At 38.4% G+C, this 19,541-nt stretch overlaps 1 protein-coding gene across 1 annotated transcript in view; it reads right to left on the reverse strand.

Annotated features, from left to right (window-relative positions):
- The window catches only part of GSAP (gamma-secretase activating protein), an 85,351-nt gene that overhangs the window by 52,158 nt on the left and 13,652 nt on the right, over positions 1-19,541 (reverse strand). The window contains exons 2-3 of the mRNA XM_051643792.1: positions 19,034-19,129; positions 16,531-16,716 (exon numbers count right to left, since the gene is read on the reverse strand). The gene's annotated coding sequence lies outside the window, so the exon portion shown is untranslated. The remainder of the gene's footprint in view (positions 1-16,530; positions 16,717-19,033; positions 19,130-19,541) is intronic.

Here is a 19,541-nt window from a genome sequence, read left to right on the forward strand (position 1 = left end):
TTGCTTGCTCCATGAAACCAAATAGCGGGTTTCACTTCATATTGTTTTCCGTTCTGATTATCACTCTCCCTTAGTTTGGTTTTCTAGAGCCAAGCTGAAGCTGTGTGCAGCCCCATGGAGCAACCTCCAGGATAGGGATGGGAAACTAAAGCTGTTAGAAAACACAGGACTGATGAAGTTTTTCTATTCTTTTTTTAAATCAGGAATTTGTTTTCACCTTAGTAATGGGAGCATCTCCCTGGAATTTTTTGCTGTATTGGGTCTTGACCATAGTCAGGCAAATCCTCAGAAAGTGGTAGTGTCCCTACTGATTGCATTATGAGCATCATCAGCCATTTTTACCACTAACAATTTTTGTGCTAATTGTATATGTGCCCATCATCCCTCTTCAAGCTGTTTGTGTGTCTGGAATTACAAAATCATACCATGGAACAAGTGTGGGCCTGATTAAGCATTGCCCCCTGTCCTGGCATTGATGGCTGTAACATCCTTTTTATCTCTCTCAACAGAATAAAGCTTTGTTCACGGAACAAAACATACAGAGCCATAACTCATTGATACGTTTCGCATCAGGAAATTATACTTAAGACTTCTTATGAAGAACGAATATCTGAAATAATTATTTAAATGCATGACAGCCTGGCAAACAGCTCATGACTTCTTTGGGAAGTGCTGCTTACTGAGAGCAAGCTCTTTTCCCGCCATTCCAGCAACAGAGGGTTTATTGTCATCCTGTCTAGACAGTTGTTTCCTTGAAGAATGTTTTCAGTCAGTCAAACACAAAATATATAAATAAATTGTTTTTCCTCAGGGAGGGGGTCAATATTTCTATTAAACCCTTTCAGAAACACAAACAATATGCAATTACAGATCTGTATTTTGGTATTCAAAACGAAGGGTGCAATTCAAAGGTGGTAGAATAAAACACATTTATTTCAGTGTGTGCGAATAAAATTTTTTCAGTATCTTTGATCACAAAATATCAACATAAATCACAGTAGTTTCACTAAAGTCAGTCAGCATCCATTACAGATATCAGTGCTTCATGAAGGCATTGTTCTATGCCTTGTTTAATAAATAATCATTGTAAGGAAAAAAATCCATCTTGCTATTCATGCTCACATTGAACAGCACCTTCTGCTTTTAAATAGCTTCATTGAAGTCAATAATGTGCTCAAGCCAATAACATGTTTTAAGCCAAAGAGGCTTCTGAAACAATTAAGGTATTCCTCGAAGGGAGGGTGGGGAAGAGAATGGGACCTAACAAAGTCCCTGACTGCCGTCCAAGTGGCCTTTTTGTTTCCTCCAAGGCCCAGGCTCTGTGGCTCCTTTGTTCTTTCCACAGACCAACCCCTGCTAGTGCCGATGAAAGCTCTGTGAGCACAGCACTGTCTCAACAGCTGTTGAAGGAGCTCTTTGCTCTATGTTTATTCTTCCAGCTCCAGTCTCTTTAGGACTCACCAGCAGTGTTTAGAAACTTGCCCTTTTTTCCTTTGTGGTCTTTCTGTTTTGACTTCATTTTGCATTGCAAGAGGACAGTGTCAATACTCTGCAACAGACTTGAAGCACTTTTGGGAACAAATATAATAATGCATTTATTAGCACAATAGTTCAAATTTATTTCAGTTTTTAGGTGTATTTTCATTTTCATTGTCATTTTTATGGTAAAATAGAAAAATGTTTAGCAAAAATGTATTCCTTTGAGCTGTAAGGCTGCAGCGTGGTAGAGTAGAGGGTACAGACAGGGACAGCACAGGATGAACACATCAGTTGAATTTCATCTCATTGAGGTTTGGCTGTTTTGAAACCAGGGTTCTAGTATGAGTTCTTTATCTAGGCTCCTTCTAGTTAATGAAAAAAATATAGTAACTGCAGAGGGAAAATGATAAAGCCTGCTTTATAACTTATTTTAGGGTGCATTTTGCATAATCCAACCCAATTCTAGACGCTGGGTCTCCTGTCCCCTCCCATCCGCTACCAGGAATGTGGAGCTGGAGGTGTGGGGGAGAAGTGGGACTGTCCCTTTCATTGCCTGCCTGCAATTAGATCTCATGCAAGGTAATATGGAAGGGGGCCCTTACTGTGTGTTTTGATGAGCAACTCATCTAACAACTCACAGCTGTTGATAATGTGGTCCCATACTTTCTTCTCTTCTCCTTTCTTTACTTCCTGCTCTCATTCTCAGGTCATCCGGACTCTTTGCCACCTGTGCTGCACAGCTGGTGCCTCCGTGATACAGCTCTACTTGCTGGATCTACTTACTTAATTTTTTGGTAATGATTTAATTTTATGTTAAGTTATGAAAGTGTCTGCAGTCACAGAGAGTTTTTCAAGTGCCACAGCCATGGCAAAGGGAAGCGGTGGTAACGTGCAGCTGGCAACAGGGAGGGGAATAGATGAAAGAAGACCTCTCTGTATTGGCAGCAGTGAAGTGTCAGACCTGCACAGTTCATTCATAGCCTTTGCCAAACACTTTCCATTAATGCTCAGGATGAAAGAAGCAGTCATTTTGGCTCAGCATTGCTCATGTCCATTGCCCAGCCGCTACTGGCATAGTTTCCAGACCAGAGAACTGATCCAACTGAAGAATAACCTTGAGAGAAGAAAGGACAAGGTGGGAGTGGCTGCTTGCAGTAACATCACCTGTCAAGTTTACTGAACCCTTACCAACAAAAGTGAAGATACGGTAGGATAGGATAGGATAGGATAGGATAGGATAGGATAGGATAGGATAGGATAGGATAGGATAGGATAGGATAGGATAGGACAGGAAGTAAATCCCATGTCTGCAAGTAAATCCCACTCTTAGCATCCTTGGCCTAGTTTCCTGTCTCCATCAGAATCAATAAAACCCACTAGCTTTTAATACCTTATTGGTGTGCTCTAACAACCATTCCTTTGATACAGTGCAACACTTCAAATACATTCAAATTATTCTCTCAAAATATGAGTACATTTCCCTCGCACATCCCAAAAATATCTTTTATTTATTATGTGTGTTGGTTCCCAACAAATGTCACATTAATAAGCAGAGGGGGTTGGGTAGGTATACGTCATTAGTCACGCAGTGGTTTCTTTTCCCAAAATACTTCCAGAATTCAATCTGACCTCTTTTAACAATGAACTATTTATAGGATTCATAAGGGCCTTATCCTCCAACCCTGACTCAGCCAAAACTCACCACTGACCTTGACCTCCTGTAGTCTATTCTTACAGCCTTACTCATGTGAGGAGCTTTTATTTGCTGACCTGACTTGGGGAATATATTCCCATGAGTATGATTTTGCAGGCTTGATTCCCAGCTCAGTGGAATTTTGTAAATGTCACAGAATCAAGTCCTAAAGATGCATATATTATTTTTATGATGCTGTAAATACAAAACCCAGGGAAAAATATGCAACTACATTCTGCTTCCAGTGCCACAATAAACTGAGTGTAATTACATTAGCTTTTTACAGCTACAAATAAAAGCATTATTTTGGAAGAGAATGCATGTATTTTTAAAATAAATCAGTTGCTACATTTCTGAACCTAACAATAATTACTAGCTAAAGTAGCTGTTTTTTTCTCAACAAGATAGAAGTGGTTTTAAGTACGATATTGTTGCATTGTTAGGTGATGACACTAGCACAGTATGAGAATGGCAAAATTTTTCTGTATTTTTTGCATCTTCTTCTGTAACATCTAAAAAACTCTTGATCTATAACTAGTGTCAATGTCCCTAATTATTTTCTTTTTTTCAGTTTATACCAGGTGATATGTTTTTAAAAGCTAATAGATTGTAATTAGTAGAGCTGGGTAACAGGATGTGTTGTCTGAATCAAAAAAATACTTTTAAAAGTCTATTATCCTTCAGTTTGTTAGAACGACTTTTCCAGTTATCAACACTATAAATAGGTATACTTCATGTGTCTTCTTTCCACCATATATTGTTTTACACATCTCTTTAATTTCCTTTCTTGTTTTCCCACTTGAAAGTGGAAGAATCCAACTTTTTATATGCTTTTGTAAGTCCACAGTGCTTTTTTTCATTCACATCTGAACCACTTCTTTTTCTTTTTTTTTTCTTGTACTTGGTAAAAGTGTACTTTTTGTATTCTTGGATATATTATATATTACAGTATATTATATGGTGGTCTGTTGTAGCTCCTGTATTTTATTTCTTCTTTTAAATACAAGCATGCAATGAACAGTTGTCTTCAGTTAGCTGTCTACTGCAATTCCTTGGCCTTTTTCTTCTGCAGTCACAGTAAACACGGAATCCATGATGTTCATCAGTAGTCAAAGGAATTCCTTCCAACCAGCACTGTCATGCTTTTATCAGCATTTGACTTTATCTCTTTGTGTTGCCAAATAGCCTAGTCTCAGCAGCCCTTGGAATTTTTAGTATTATTTTGTAGTTCCAAATGAATGCTGTAAAAAAGTAGGTAATGTGTAACATACAACATGGTTATTTTGCCAGGTATCCTTAAGTATAGACAGATATCTCCCCAAAGCTAAGTTGTAGCATTTCATTCCACAGTAATTGACTTCCTCTATATACTTAGTGAGATGTACTTGATCATCATGACCGTAGCACTTATTTGTGGTTTGTTTGGAGGTCATGTAGGAGGTGCTCACCGGAGATGCCAAGTTTAGCAATCTTCTCCTCATATGTCTGTTCCCAGCTTCACAATGTGAGTATAATTGCCAAGACTCACTGTTGAGAAAAAGTCTCAGAGGCACATACATCTTTCCTTGCTTCTGAAGACCCACAAACAGCAGGAGCACAGGTAGAAAGGAGCTGCCCTTTATCAACCATGTTGGAAGCTGAGGCTCAGCTTTTGTTCTCTCCCAAGACCAGGCCTAGGCCACAGTGGAAAGTAGACAGTGTCTGCTCTAACTGGCAGGGAACAGGCTAGCTCCATAAGTGACATCAGAGGAGACAGTTGTCCTGCTGGACCCTAGGACAATTCTTGCCAGCTAGGTCAATACTTACAAGTAGTGTCTACAGGGGGCCTTGCTTGCTTATTACTTGTATGAAGTAATGGATAAGCACTGGAGAAGCACATGGATAAGCACTACTCTTAGAGATGGGTTCAGCTCTTCTGTCTTTTCCAGCTCCTTCTTGCAGTCCTTATGTTTAATGGCCATTGACCCTAATGTCCTACAAGCAACAGTTTGCATCCCTCATCATTTATTTTTTCTAAGGTCTCCAGCTTTCCTCCATTCCCTCCAAAACACAGCTGCTGTAGATACCTGTGTCAAATTCCCTACAAGCACATACTGGCCAGCCTCTTCTTCCATCTTTTCCTTTGTGCACTCCTCTCCCTTATCCCAAGTCAAAAAACATAGCCATTGAAATCCTCATATCTGACATGCTTTGAGCTGCCCATCTGCCCTGGTGTCTAACCAAAAGCCTCCTTTTTTTCTTTCCTCTTTCTCTAGTTCTGGCTCCTTATTCCATTACAAATGCCAGCAGGCCCAAATAGAGGAATGCTGCAACTGAGCTTGATTCTGCCTCTTCCCACAGTACTACCTAGTTGTTCTTGTCATGCCAGGAGTACAGAAAGTGAAAACACATTTAGAATTCCATGTGGATTGCATTGTTATACCTTCAGAAGTGGTCAATTCCAAATGCTTCAGAGAAAGGTGCAAGTAGCCCTGTGGTTGTCAACTGAAGATGTTCTGCACCTGTATTGGATGTTTGGTTTCATTCTGCTCTCTAATATTCAGAGACTGATTTATGCCGTGAAGTCCAACATTTAATATTCCAGGGTATTCAGGTTAATTAGAACTCTGCATATTCTTGGAATCCATGGAAATGTTTAATTCCTCTTTAACTTTTGGGCTCAATTACCTTTTTTATCCACAGCCTAATTACAGAGTACATGAGAAGTAAGAGAGAAGTAAGAAAGAGAATTATTTAAGAAATTGCCATCATTAAATTACTTTGAATTAAATTCAAACTTGTGCTCTATTTTCCTTACGGCACTTTTTAGTCTTTAGACTTCTTTCCTAAGTTAATCACAATTAATCTTTTAAATTTATCTTCAGAGAAGATGCTTTCCATGCCCTTGACCATTCTTATAGCCTTTCCTCAGTGTCTTCTGATGAGGGACTTTGAAAAACTTTCTTTAAAATACAAAAATTAGGTATATGCTCTTGTTTTTCCGTTTTTTCAGCACACATCAATGATAAGGAACATGGTTTTCCTTTATGTGGGCAGAGCTGTATGTCTTACTATGCTGAAGGTTAGGCCTTTTATAAATCTATCATTAGAGACCGTGTCAACCACTTCAGCTTCTAATAAAGAGTCTCATAAATCCTATAAATCTTTTTTTTATCTTAATTTGGTAGATACACGCACATGCTACAGACTTACAATACTATTTTTTATAATTAGATGATTTAAATGAGAAAGTTTGTATGTTAGCCCCTGAACTTTCTCATTCTTCAAGTGTGGTTGGATGTATCCTTCCTGTTCGGGTTGTGTTTTTTTTAAAATTTATCAGTTTATATTAATATCTACATTATTTACTTTGTAATCCTTCTGCTGTTATATTTTTTAATGAGAAAAATCTTATTTTAGCCAATGTTCTCTGCTGAAAAAAAAAAAAAAAAGCTAAATGGATGATTATGTGCTTTGCATAAAACTGCAGACTAATTGTGCCGGTCAGATCAAAGGTCTAACTAGCATCTTGCCTCTGACAGTGGCCAGTAATAGGTGCTAAGAGAAAGCATATATAAGAACATAAAATATCATATTTCCTTCTTTTGTAACTCTTCCAGATTATAAAAATCAAGGATCAAGACAATCTGGAACCTATTAATTTTTTTGGCATGAAAAAATCCTGTGACAATTAGTTTAATAGTTTAATAAATGTTAAAAAAATACATCTGTGTATTTAATTCTCCCGTCTGATAATTCTGAGTGATGTACTCTAGCTTTTATATCAAGAAAAATACTGCATAATCATTTGCTCATCAGGAGTGAGAAGTCTATTTAATGTCCTTTCATGTAAAATCTACCCCCTACCTCTTATCATCCTTAGTACACTTCTTCATGTTTTTCTGTGTCTGCATATTATATTTGAAATGGGATCCAGAGGCTTTATTCTTTGTAATTGTTGTTTTTATTTTCTTGGGAGTCTCATGGATCCATAATTTGTATCTTTAATATTGCAATAAAGTTCTCTGTAATTTGTTTTACGTCAATGCTTATTTGCTTGTCAAATTCTCACCTAAGTCTTTTAATTTCCATTTTGTACTTTATTTTCCAGAAGTGTCTTTTATGAAGGCATGTAAATGAGTGGTTTGCTTTCACAGGCACAGCAGCCACCTCATGTTCATTATCAATTGCAGTTCACATATAGCTTTTTTTTGTTGCAGTTTCTGTGTACCTGTCAGGACTGGCTTTAGCCCTAGAGAAGGCAGAAACTGTCTGGGATGGCAGAATGGTGGGGACAGCAAAGTCACTGCAGAAACTGGCTGTGCTTGGTGCAGAATATCAAGGCCTCAAAATGTCAAAATGAACTGACTTCCTCAGTCCCAGTAATAAGACACCATAGAATCCTGTGAACCTCATGAGGTTCAGCAAGGCCAAGTGCAAGGTCCTGCTCCGGGGTCAGGGCGATCTCCGGTATCAAGCATCAATACAGGCTGGGGAAATGGACTGAGAGCAGCCCTCTGGAGAGAGAGGTGGGGATACTGGTGGATGGAAAACTCAACCTGAGTTGGTAGTGTGCTCTTGCTCTGTGAAGAAAGGCTGACAGAGCTGTGGTTGCTCAACCTGGAGAAGATGCCAGGGAGACCTTATTGTGGCCTTTCAGTACTTAAAGGGGGCTTGTATGAAAGATGAGAAAGATTTTTTACAAGGGCCAACAGTTTTAAACTGAAAGGGGGTAGATTTAGATTGGATACAAGGAAGAAATCCTTTACAATGAGGGTGGTGAGACACTCAAACAGGTTGCCCAGGGAAGTTATAGATACCCCATCATTGGAAGTTTTCAAGGTTGGATGGGGCACTGAGCAAGCTGAAAGATGCCCCTGTCCACAGCAGGGGGGTTGGACTAAATGGTTTTTAAAAGTCCCTTCCAACCTGGACCATGCTGTGATTCTATGATCACAACTTTCCAAACCCATTTTCTTACCTGCTTCTTGTCCAGCAAGGAGACACAGGCTACACAAAAGAGCAGTGCCATGCAGTTGTTGCAGGGTGTACATGTTCAGACATTCCTGGTGGGGACTGTTGGTCAAAAAACGTGCAGGGAGGTGCTGGGCACACAAACAGTGGGACCATGTTTCCCAGTTATGGGAACAAGAAGCTTGCTTAGTTTTCATGCTCTGAAGTGTTTAAGGACCTCAAATTAGATACTCTGAACTGCTTCCTGGATTGAGAGCCTAAGGAGGTTAGCTAATGAGTTGTATGTCCCATATTGTGCAGAGTGAACATTTCTACACAATTTTATTTGAAGAATTGCATGAATAATACCTTGAGTGCTATTCTCAGGCTGGAAAAAGCATTTACATCAAAAATGTTAATGTGGCTTCAAAAAAACTGTTATAGTTATTTAGGAGCTAAATGCACCAACAAATGCCTTAATCCTAATTGTCTGATTGTTGTGTGACTGCCCTCTGAAGTAAGATTGCAGCTGTTTAGATACCTTAAGGACACATTGCTATTTTAACTTATTTTATTCTACTGTATCTGACCTGATCTCTAAATATTCTGGCCTTCAAAAGACATTTCTTTTTACTAATTACCACAATATTATTCTTTATTCTAAACTTTAATTGCTGGTATATAGTCATTATCAATATTAGTCTCCTTTTCTCAAAATCCTGGAATAATATTTTTGGCTCTCAATGTTAAGGGCAGCTTCATAGGTCATTTTAAATATCAGGACATCTCAAATTGCCTGAACTGAAGCCAGTGAAGTCAGAAGAAAGTAATACAGCCTACTGCTGGTCTGCCCTTTGTCATTTCTGGAAAGGTTTCAAGTTGTTTAATGTATGGAAAGTCTGCAAAAGAGTAACCTTTCCTAAAATCTAGGTGGAGTTTGCTGTTGTCTCCACAAACCAGCCCAATGAAGTGACCATGGAAGGCAGGCAGCATCCTGCGGAGCTGCACTCCCAGCTGGCTGATCAGGCTCTGCTCATGCCACTGAGAAACACATCAAGGAGCACTGTATGAATGCACAACATGCAAATCTAGCCAGTTGTTTGTACTTTTTGTCATTCTCACATGACTAAGAAGCTAACAATCATGACTAATGTGTTTCACCCTTTTATTCTGTGTCGTTTTATCTGAAGACATCACCTGCCCCAAGGCATGGAGAGCACAGAGCACATACTTGTACAGATCCTCTCAGTGCCTCATTTTCAGACATGTCAGTCTGTGAAGCCGCTTCTCCAGCACATCTGATGGGCTCACCAGGCATGCAAGATTCATGTCTCACTTTCATACAATCAATGCTCTTTTCAGTGGACTGCAAACACTGCAAGAGCATCTCTGTGGGTGTCTGCTAGCTTTCATTTCATTCAGAGCTACAGCCCCACTGTAACCACTGTCCTCTGACCATCCTTCCAATAAGACCTGCCACAGGCAAGGGAAGCTGAGTGTCTTGAAACATGCTGTCATTCCTGGAATACCAGTATAGTCAGAGCAGACTGGTACTTCCACATTTATGCCATTAACTCACTTGTAAGTCCTAGGTGCACAAAATCTGGGATAATTGTGTGACTACTTCAGAGAGTGAAGTAAGAGCCATTCCCACAACTGAAGGGGATGAGTGTGAGGTGGAAGGCTTTATCTTCTGCAGTGGGGGCTACAAAGTTTCAAAACACAGCCAAACGCTACTGAAAACATCCAAGTAATTGAGAATTACCCAAGAAACTAAACTTGTCAAACTATTTAGCCAGTGGAGGAAGAAGGGAAAGAGTGTGCTTTCAAACTATCAATCCTGCAACACAAAGCCATGCAAGCAACGCCTAAGAATAATGAACTCAACTAGCAAAACAATTGTAACCACAGCCTGAGCCTGCTACTGATCTACCTCGGGTTTCATTGTCTCTGAGGGTGAATTGTGTTCATAAAGGTGGGGAACATGTGTTTTTTTTCTGAGGGGTTTGTTTGGATTTGACTAGATGGGGTTATGAATGTTGCAGAAGCAGAAAAGCACAGGCATTGCTGCTGGGCCTGAAAGATAAAGCTGCACATTTTAGTATGACTGCACAAGTAAAGCGTGTAGCATTTTTGCTTAAAATGGGGTTTCTTTGAACAGTAAGAAGTAGATATACTAGGGTCTGTAAGTACCACAGTAAGTATCTTCTATTTTTATTTGCCCATCAGAGAAGAGAACGTAGCTGTAATTTAACTGGCTCAGACTGGCCCAGCTGTTATATTAGTATTTCAGCTGCTGTTATCCCATGAGTATATACTTCAAGCTACTATGAGTTCAATTTTAGAATACACTTTCTAAACACAGTAATCCAATCTTTGTTTAGGTTTCCACCTCTCTCAACACACCTAGAATATAGAATAAATGCAAAGAGAGTAAAAGGAGATATTAAAGTCTTGGAAATACAACTAATGAATATAAAAGCTGGGAAAAAATTCTGCTTGGTAAAAATAAATTAATGTGATTAGCACAGCATCTTTAAACTTAATTTTCTGAAAAAAAAAAATAGTCTCTTAAGGCTTGTCTTCAGGCCAGACTGACTGGAAAATGTTTCAATTTCAATAAACCACAGTTTGGTTTAGTCTAAAACTGGTAGGACGTGAAAAACTTCAACAAAACCTCATTTAAATATAGTAATGCCCAATTTCGGTAATGTAACATGTATAAACAAGATGTCCATCAGTTTAGTGAAAGATTTCCACTAAACACTGCAATCCTCTGAAGCATTTGAGAACCACAAATACTATGCACTTATTTTGTCTGCTATTTAGAGAATAAGTGTAGCTTACTTTCTATTGTCATTTTATGCTAGTATTTTTTATTTCTGCCTCAGTGTGGTTGGTGCAGTAAAGCTTCTGCTGAGAACTCGCTCACAGTCTTTTGTTTTGTTGGCTACTGGTTGTGCCTTTGACCTTTGCTGGGGATTTACTGCAAAACTAGAACACAATTTGGTTTTGGTTTAGAAAAGAATTTGAAGTATTATTTGTAATATTTGCATTTCATTTTCTTCATTACAGGTTATAATTACAGGCAAAGTATGGATGCACATTTCAAAATATCCTGTTAGTTTTCTAGACACTAGCTAGACAGGTAATTTTACTAGTGGGAATAAAATCAGGATTAATGAGAACATTAGTGAAGTTTATCTGCTGGGTTTTTTGTTTGTATTGTCTCCTCTAATGTTAGTTAGAAGGACTGTGTATTTTCAAATGTGTCATTTCAGTTTCAGTTTCAAATTTTACAGTATCAGAGTTTGGATTTTTCCAGACAAATGTCACTTGTGCATGAAGAATACTTGCGAGAACTGAAGTCACAAAATGGCAAAAACTGAAGACAGTGAAAGTGAGGTTTATACACATCAAAGGAGTTACACCAGGAAAGAATTTGGTTCAAAGACTGAGGTCTAGCTACTCAAAAGGATTTGCCCTCCCTACAGGGGTGATGCAGAGAGCATGGCTGCAACAGGGCATCAGTTTTCAGTTTGGTTCATTTAAACCAATTCTTTACCAGAAGTGCAGGCAGTTAGCTTTGAAAGTGCCAAACCAAGAATGTATGGTTCTAATGACTCTGCAGTCAAAAAAGCCCCAACCAAACACTCTTCAGCCATTCTGCCCCACTTTATCAACTCCTCTAAAGTCTTGCAAAGATAGGGTGATATGAAATATGCTTCATTTACAATAAAACGTTCTCAGAGACAATTCTGAGGGCTTAAGCCACATTTCTGCAGATTCCAATGACTCAGCTGACCTCTTGTTCTGACAACAGCAATTTCAAGCCTCTACTACTCTGATCTGTAATCAAGATAGGGAAAAAGAAACAGGGATGTGGGCAACACAGACAGGACTGGGTTGTGTCAGAATCTGGTATTTGTTTTCTTGACTGACCCAATGTGATATATAACTTTGAGATAAAAAGTACTAGAGAAAACTGTAAGGACATTTCCTTTCTCTTAAATTTATTCAATTGGGCAGTTATTTCAAGTTAGTCATTTACTTCCAAGGCAGTTTGTACTGCACCAGTCTTAAGGGCTGTCCTGCCCCTCTGGAATCATAGTAGTAAAAAGCTGGATGGGATTTCAAGAGATCAGTGGTTTACTCCCCTACACTGAGCTGGTCAGCTGTATCCTAGACTGTCCCCAGTAAAAGCATGCCTAACTGTTCTTAAAAATTCCAGATTCCTAAAGCCTTCCTAGTCTATGGCCTTCCAAGATAACCTATTTTGGTGTGTAAGAACCGTACAGGTTGGAAAGCATTCTCCTAATGTCTATGCTAAATCTCCCACACTATAAATTGTGCCAATTATTTATTGGTTTTGCTTTTATGGCCATGGACAAGATTTAACTATCTGTTCTTCATTTAAGGAGAGATTGTTTATTTTTTTAAATCTTCAATTATTTAAATATATTTTTTATATGATAAAATTCAATAATACTGGTAGGATGAGATTTGCTGTGTTGGACCCTAGTTGGACCTGGACAGGCTGGAGAGTTGGACAGAGAAGAACCTCACGAGGTTCAATAAGAGCAAGTGTGGGGTCCTGCACCTGGGAAGAAAGAACCCCAAGCACCAATACAGGTTAGGGGTGGACCTGATGGAAAGTATTTTGGAGGAGAAGGATCTTAGAGTCCTGAAAGACAGCAAACTATCCATGAGCCAGCAGTGTGCCCTTGCTGCCAAGAAGGCCAATGGAATCCTAGGTTGCTTAAAAAGAGTGTGGCCAGTAGGTCGAGGGAGGTAATTCTCCCCATCTACTCTGCCCTGGTGAGGCCACATCTGGAATACTGCATCCAGTTCTGGGCTCCCCAGTTCAAGAGAAACAGGGAAGTACTGGAGAGAGTTGAGAGGAGAGTGATGAAGATGATAAGGGGATTGGAGCATCTCTCTTATGAGGAGAGGCTGAAAGAACTGGGGCTCTTTAGCCTGGAGATGAGAAGGCTGAGGGGAGACCTTATCAATGTATATAAGTATCTGAAGAGTGAGTGCAAGGAAGATGGAGACAGGTTCTTCTCAGTAGTTCCCGGTGTCAGAACAAGGGGCAATGTGTACAAGTAGGAACATAGAAAGTTCCATTTCAATTTGAGGAAAAACTTCTTCACAGTGAGGGTGACAGAGCACTGGAACAGGCTGCCCAGAGAGGTTGTGAAGTCCCCAACTCTGGAGATATTCAAAACCTGCCTGAATACAGTCCTGTGTAAAGTGCTCTAGGTTATCATCTTTCAGTGGGAGAGTTGGACTAGATGATCTCTAGAGGTCCCTTCCAATCCAGCAACTCTGTGATTCTGTGATTCTGTGGTAGCCTGTAGGCTCACTCCTTTCTCTGTGCCAGCCTACAAGTGCTCCTTTGCAATAAGTTTCCTTTGCTCCCTTCTGCTGGATAAATGTCTGCCTGTATCTACATCCACTGATGTAGCCATCAGTAAATTGGTAACATCATATCCTGCTCTGAATTTTTACACTTGTAGGGCAGATGTAGCAAGGACCTAGGGTGTTGGCAAATAATGGTGTTCAGTGAATTTGTCTCAGTAGCCCCTTAAACAAGCTTAATCCCAAACTGCCATTGCTTAAAACTATGGAAACCTGTAAAACCACAACAGTAGCTTTGCAGATCAGAACAAAATTTGTTTCAATGTTTTGACCTCTTTAAAATATTTGTAAACACTAGAAGCCATATTATATTATCATGTAAAGCTGGAGAAACTGAGTTCCCATGAGTTAATCCTGACTAACACTCTGCCCATAAAAATAAGTTTGACCTCAATGTGTATGACTGACAGGATTCATAAATTTAAAATTATTTCAGTATTTCCAAAACATGATACACTGTTTAAATCGTAAATATTAATTTTTCTACATAAGGTGGATTTTAGTTGATGGTAATAAAAAGCATTCACCTCAGTGACCAACATTTGATCTCAGTGTAGGTTATGGCTGTTGCTCTGTAGAGTGACTGTGGTCATCCTCTTACTCCAGGCTGTGAAGAGAGAACTTTGTGCTGCCATGGTAAATGGGGATAGTAAAAAGCTTGGGGTAGTAAAAGCTCAAGAGCAGCTCAGCAGAACAAAACTAATTCTAAGAAATAACAAGTACATTTCACCAGTGCCTTCTGTCTGTTTCCCTGCAGGCTTTGAAACAGGACAATCATATTCATGGGCTGTGCAATAAGTCTGTGTCATTTAAAGGGGCATTTATGGGACTTACCAACAAATTCAAACTATACAGAATTTCAAGGGATAAAAAAAGGGATTTTTTTTTATTATTTTTTTTTTTACCTCCTAGTTATGGGAAAATCTCAGTTTTGCTACAGTTTCATACAAACCTAAGTATTCTCATTAAAATTCAGTGGGATTTTTCTAGAAAATTCAAAGTGGGTATTTCCATGTCAATTAGAAGAACAGAAGAAAAGCAAAAAAGAAAATAACTCCACATCTTGTGCTCAGTACTCTAATGGAAAACCCCAGCACTCAGCTTCCCAGTAAAACATTCTCAGTGCTAATTTTAATGCAAACAAACTCCTGTTTAGAGTGCTAATGTGTCTTGTGCTATTACCTGTGAGAGAAGTCTCACTGTTTTATTATGTTCTTTTATAGATGCAATGGCAATCTTTTGCCTACATAAGGTTACAGTTTCAAAATGCAGGGTTTTTTTAATGCACACAGCATTTTTCTGGCAAATTGAATTGCATGTAAAAAATAGTATTAGAATTTTGCATTGTAAATTTGGTTTTAATGTGCAAATTATAATGCATGCACGTAATTTTTGTGTCAAAACCTTAGAAAAATAGATATAAAATGCATTTTTAAAATTGACTGATACAGAGTTATGTGGAATATGCAAAAATATGTAAGTAAGAGAGGAAGGGCAGATAAAAATGTCAGTCTTGACATTTTTGTCACTGCTCATTTACATTTTTTCACAAATTAAATAAAAATCAATAACATGCAAGATCAGGTTTTCTTCTCCTTACTTTGAAGTAGTATTTTTAATAATTAAGATTAGACATTTGCTCTCTAGTGTGGAATTGGTCTTCTCTAATCCTAGCTTTAAGCTGTTGCTTCCAATGAAAATTTTCCAGAGTAGAGTTTGAGATCTGGTTCCTTCAAAACATGGCACAGAGTTCATGGAAGAATTCCTTCTACTAGAAATGGGCTTTGCTTCTCAAAATGAAGAAGCAATGGGATGGTTTACCTGTATTCTGTGCTCGCTGCAGTCAGTAAGAAATCTACAGAACAGCATCAACCTCTTAGGGAACATTATAACAAGTAATAAGCATTTTTTTTTCAGGAAATTTTGATTGCAAATATTTATTTGCATCAAACACATTCACCAAACAATCCAAATGCAAGCTCTTTGGAGTTGCAAAAAAGACTCAAGTGGGCTTTGAATTAGTTCCAAAGGGCCTTCAAACCTTTCACCACAGTTAAACTTGTCTTTGGAGCTCTGCAAATACATTGTATTACTTTTTTATTAAAGTTCTGTTGACTCATAGTGCACACAGAACAAAAAATGAAAAGAAGTTTTAATAATGTAACTACAGATGTCTGAATGATAATAAAAAATTAATAATCTTGTTGTTTACTTTTGCAATTGATAAGGGCTGGGGAAATGAAGCCTTCCAGATGGTGTTCCAAAACAGAAAGGCCATATGAGTAGACTGGTAGAAGCTATATAAAATATAGCTTCAGATTGATATGTTGGAGAAAAATCAACAAAAACTTTATATGTGATGTGGGGCTTTGCAAAGCTATTAGAGAGGTCAAACAGACAAGGGTCACCCTGTATTTATAGCATACTTATGTTTTCAAGTTTATTAAAAGCCTAAGTCCCTCACCAAAGAAAAGGAGGTGTCATAGAATAAAAGGGAAAGTCCTCTTCAGGGTTCTTGGCTTCACAATAACGGATGTTGTGAGCAGTGTCTGAAAGTATCTGTGCTCAGGTGGATACTACTCAGTAAACTACTCATAAACCATCTTGGATAGACAGAGAAGATACCAGTGATAATTAAGAAAGTGGTGAAGAATTATTCATGATAGCCAAGTCTAAAAATGACAGCTGAAAATTGCAAATGTTGAGCAGCTAGAATAGCTTTTGTGTGAAGAAAGCCAAAATAGATTTTGACTGATCAGCTTAGAAAATAAAATTTAAGGAGAGATTTGAAAGAGAACTCTGGACTTGTGAATGCAATGGAGGCTATTCAGCATTTCATGTGATAGAAGGAATCAGGAGGAATCAAATGAAATCCTATCAGGCAACAGATTGAATATGAACAAAGGGATGTACTTTTACACATAACGTAGAATTACAATGTTGAACTCAATACCATAGAATGTTTTGGACATTAATATACTGTCAAGAGGAATACTGTTTGGTACCTGGAGCAAAAGGTGGTCAATATATAAACTCTAGCTTAAGATCTCCTTCAGCTAATAAGTGCCAGTGCCTGTGGAGGATCACTCTATGGATGTGTCACCTCTTGCATTCATTCCCTTAGTATCCACTGTAGGCCACTTGAGAGATGGGTAACAGAGGATGTGCGCCCAGATGGACTGTGATCTGACCTGCCATGATGAAAAAAGAGTTGTAATACTTTCTCCATTTAAATTTTTGAAAGAAACACAATTAAATAAGTTTGCTCAAATTCAGTCTTTGACATCTGTGTACTCAAAATACCAGCACAAAAAATTCAGAGGGGTAAAAATAGACAAATTCTTAATACCAAGGCTTCTAGTGAATGCCACTGAGTGGCAATTAACTGACCATTATGGTGGGAGACCATTACCTATAAACTGCCCATCTGTTGAATTTGAGGAAAGAGGGAAATGGGAAAGGATTTTAATACATGTTGCTAGCAGTTACATGCACATTAATACAGCAAGTACATTCAGCAGACCTATACTTCTCACACTCAATTCTTAATCCTTAGAACTGTATCCTGTTTCAGCTGACATTGTTGGAAAAACTCCTTTTCTGTTGAACTATTTCTCCTGATAGCAAAACTGACCTGAAAATATTGTCTCAACTTCTCTCACAAACAGTTGTTTAAAAATGTGGACAGTAAGATGTGTTGGCTTTTTAAAGCTTGGGTCATGAATCTGTCTTATTCAACTTCCACAGAAATTAAAGTCTTAGTGAGTAGAAATCTACATTTAGCAACCACCTGCCATAATCCATTGTGAATTGTAAACTCAAAAGGTGACAAGGAAATAATTGAAAATGTTTATGGTAAACATTTTGGAAAGGCAGGTTCTTCTGTGAAAAACAAGTGAGATCACAGGGAGGTCAAAATGAAGAAGTTTGTATTAGACAAGTATGTGATCAGCAACATCCACAAACATGACAACAAAAGGAGTGAGAGGATTAAGTATTTAGCTTTCATGAACCATTATCTACACTGAAGTAAATGATGAAATTGTGACATTAAAAAATAATTAACTGACCTTCAGAAAGCTATTTTTAAACCCCTGATTTTTGAGACACATGCTTCACAAATTTTCATGAAGAAAGTGAAAGTATTTTAAAATTTTAACACTTTCACAGGCATTTTTTGCCTAGAGGGAGGACAATATTTATGAGAATGATTTTGTTTCTGCCTTTGCAAATTATTGCTAATGACAGAATACAAGTACACATCAGAATCCCCTAATATTAATGTTCTTAAGTCTTCATTTCTTGTGGCCCCGACCACAAAGAAGAGATTCAGAATTCAGCATCTGTCAATATACACTAAACAAACAAGTGACAATGCCTGTGCTGACTAGACTTCAGCAGCACTATCAGTAATTCCCTGTGCCCACTTTCCTGTGGTTGACCCCAGGGAGTGTTCATCCTGGCTACCTCCATTCCTCCTCACACAGTGTGTGGAACAGAAAGACTAACCAGGGCTGATCTCCTCTGACAGAAATTATGTACAGGACAAAAGGATCCAGACATCAGCTCCTGCCTTGTCCCCTGTCCCTGGCTGCACAGGAACCTCCCACAGAAGCTGGATTGCCGTTGCTGCTGGGAGGGTCTGCAATCAACATGTATTGTCATTTGGGACATTTTTCAGCCTAAAATGTGGTTCTCTGTAAAATATAAATAGGCTCTTCATTACCGATGAATTGTCTTAAAACTTTAGGAGATTAAATGAAAGGAATATCTAATAAATGCCTGTGCTCACATATAATGGGTTCTTTTTGAAAAGCCAAGCAGTTTAAATCAATGGATGCTCCAGCTTTTTGGTGACTGTTCCTGCTGAGCTGATGGCTGAAAGCAGAGTGTAAGCTGGAAAGCCTGATAGTTCCTGAACACGTGCAAAACTAAGGAAACTGCTACATGTTCATGAGCTGCTTCATAAGCAGCCCTTGGAGCAGCCTTGTGGCAGGAGTAGAACAAAAGGGGAACACTGGTGCTGAGGTAGCAGAATTATGCTCAATCAGAAAAAGAATTATTTCACATTGTCACTAGAAGTCAGAAACTATATCTGTGGTCATCCAGCAACAGTGAAAAGCACCAGCCTCCACCCAATAGGAAGCCACATTAGTAATAGTAGAGAAAACTCTCCAAATGTTGTGAGGCACATGACAATCATAATGTGCCTGCAAGAGCTTTGAAGAGAGACACAATTATAGGGACAGCAAGGGTAACAGTCTGGACAAGCTCTGGATAGGTGAATTGCATAAACAATTCCTAGAAATTATTATTGGGGAAGGTTTAGCATCTCTGCTGCCAACTTTTCAGTGCAAAAACTTAAAAGATGGAAAAACGTAGTTTATAATTTAATTTAAGCCTGGAGGCTTACATTACATTTTGACACACAGGTCTCACTCTATTTCAGTGTATGAGAAGATATAAAAGACATAAGGCCAAGGAGAAACAACAGCAAAATACACTTACCATAATATAAAAGTAATCTTATCAGACACAGAGCTTTTAAAGAACCAAAAAACTTCTGTGTGGCTGGCAGAAAATTTCATCAGTTCTTATAGAGATCTAAAATAAAAACAGAAAATTGACTGTAAGAAGTGGACTAGTCCTAAGAAAAAGGAAACAGTTCTTCTGAGGAAAATGTGTAGATTTGGGGAAAATCCCACAAAACTCATGCTGGTTTTATACTGACTGAAGAATATGGAAGAACAATTTAAAAAATCAAACACATGATAGAAGAAATTATTTTTTCACTGTATGGAGAAAAATAAGGGTACATTAACAGTAAACCTGTGCTTGTCTGTGAGGCAGCTAGCAAAGCTTGGAAGCATTTATTCATGGAATGATTTGAACACAGAGGTGACCAAGACCTGCTCAGAGCTAACTACTGCACTAGTTTTATTAAAGAAATTCAGCTAAGTAATTCCTTAGTCAGCAAGGGAATTAATCACAACAGGACAACATTAGCCAACAACTT

Source organism: Apus apus, chromosome 1, assembly GCF_020740795.1.
Source record: "Apus apus isolate bApuApu2 chromosome 1, bApuApu2.pri.cur, whole genome shotgun sequence".
Taxonomy (NCBI): domain Eukaryota; kingdom Metazoa; phylum Chordata; class Aves; order Apodiformes; family Apodidae; genus Apus; species Apus apus.